We start from the raw sequence: 2,237 nt of genomic DNA, 5'->3' as shown, positions 1-2,237 counted from the left end.
CCTACTCCCGGAAGGAGTAGGACTCCTCCTGCGCCCTCCTCCTGGCCGGCGCCCCCCTCCCCCTTGGCTCCTTTATATACTGAGGCAGGGGCACCCCAGAAAGACACAAGTTGATCCACGTGATCTATTCCTTAGCCGTGTGCGGTGCCCCTAGCCACCATATTCCTCGATAATACTATAGCGGAGTTTAGGCGAAGCCCTGCTGCTGTAGTGCATCAAGATCGTCACCACGCCGTCGTGCTGACGGAACTCTTACCCGACACTTTGCTGGATCGGAGTCCGGGGATCGTCATCGAGCTGAACGTGTGCTCGAACTCGGAGGTGTCGTAGTTTCGGTGCTTGATCGGTTGGATCGTGAAGACGTACGACTACTTCCTCTACGTTGCGTCAGCACTTCCGCAGTCAGTCTGCGTGGGTACATAGAGAACACTTTCCCCTCTCGTTGCTATGCATCACATGATTTTGCGTGTGCATAGGAATTTTTTTGAAATTACTACGAAGCCCAACAGTGGCATCGGAGCCTAGGTTATTTATGTTGATGTTACATGCACGAGTAGAACACAAGTGAGTTGTGGGCAATATAAGTCATACTGCCTACTAGCATGTCATACTTTGGTTCGGCGGCATTGTTGGACGAGACGACCCGGACCAACATTACGCGTACGCTTACGCGAGACCGGTTTCCCCGACGTGCTTTGCACATAGGTGGCTTGCGGGCGACTGTCTCTCCAACTTTAGTTGAACCAAGTGTGGCTACGCCCGGTCCTTGCGAAGGTTAAAACGTAGTCTATTTGACAAACTATCGTTGTGGTTTTGATGCGTAGGTGAGATTGGTTCTTGCTTAAGCCCGTAGCAGCCACGTAAAACTTGTAACAACAAAGTAGAGGACGTCTAACTTGTTTTTGCAGGGCATGTTGTGATGTGATATGGTCAAGGCATGATGCTGAATTTTATTGTATGAGATGATCATGTTTTGTAACCGAGTTATCGGCAACTGGCAGGAGCCATATGGTTGTCGCTTTATTGTATGCAATGCAATCGCGATGTAATGCTTTACTTTATTACTAAACGGTAGTGATAGTCGTGGAAGCATAAGATTGGCGAGACGACAACGACGCTACGATGGAGATCAAGGTGTCGCGCCGGTGACGATGGTGATCATGACGGTGCTTCGGAGATGGAGATCACAAGCACAAGATGATGATGGCCATATCATATCACTTATATTGATTGCATGTGATGTTTATCTTTTTATGCATCTTATCTTGCTTTGATTGACGGTAGCATTATAAGATGATCTCTCACTAAATTATCAAGAAGTGTTCTCCCTGAGTATGCACCGTTGCCAAAGTTCGTCGTGCCCAGACACCACGTGATGATCGGGTGTGATAAGCTGTACGTCCATCTACAACGGGTGCAAGCCAGTTTTGCACACGCAGAATACTCAGGTTAAAACTTGACGAGCCTAGCATATGCAGATATGGCCTCGGAACACGGAGACCGAAAGGTCGAGCATGAATCATATAGTAGATATGATCAACATAACGATGTTCACCATTGAAAACTACTCCATCTCACGTGATGATCGGTTATGGTTTAGTTGATTTGGATCAGGTGATCACTTAGAGGATTAGAGGGATGTCTATCTAAGTGGGAGTTCTTAAGTAATCTGATTAATTGAACTTAAACTTATCATGAACTTAGTACCTGGTAGTATTTTGCAAATTATGTTGTAGATCAATAGCTCGCGTTGTTGCTTCCCTGTGTTTATTTTGATATGTTCCTAGAGAAAATTGTGTTGAAAGATGTTAGTAGCAAAGATGCGGATTGGATCCGTGATCTGAGGTTTATCCTCATTGCTGCACAGAAGAATTATGTCCTTGATGCACTGCTAGGTGACGGACCTATTTGTCGGAGTAAATAGCCATGGGTAGCCTAGCCGGCTTCCCCTGGCCCTTCTGAAAAAGTTACGAGCCCACCCGGCTCTCAAGAATCCAAGACATGGGGCCGCCTTCCCCTAGCTGCTGCAACCCAGGCCGGCTTTCGGAAGGTGGTCCGACTTTAGCCCTCATGAGAAGGCCGACTCCAAGAAGCCGGTCATGAGAAGGCCGACTCCAAGAAGCCGGCTCCCTATAAAGCGATCAAGACCGTACCCACAAAGTTTGCACCCACCTAACGGCGGTGCGACGGGGCGTGGCTACAGTAAAGCCTGCCACCCCCGAATCTCAGAGCACGCC

Source organism: Triticum dicoccoides, chromosome 1A, assembly GCF_002162155.2.
Source record: "Triticum dicoccoides isolate Atlit2015 ecotype Zavitan chromosome 1A, WEW_v2.0, whole genome shotgun sequence".
In the NCBI taxonomy this organism is placed as follows: domain Eukaryota; kingdom Viridiplantae; phylum Streptophyta; class Magnoliopsida; order Poales; family Poaceae; genus Triticum; species Triticum dicoccoides.
Note: the sequence above shows the minus strand (reverse complement) of the source record.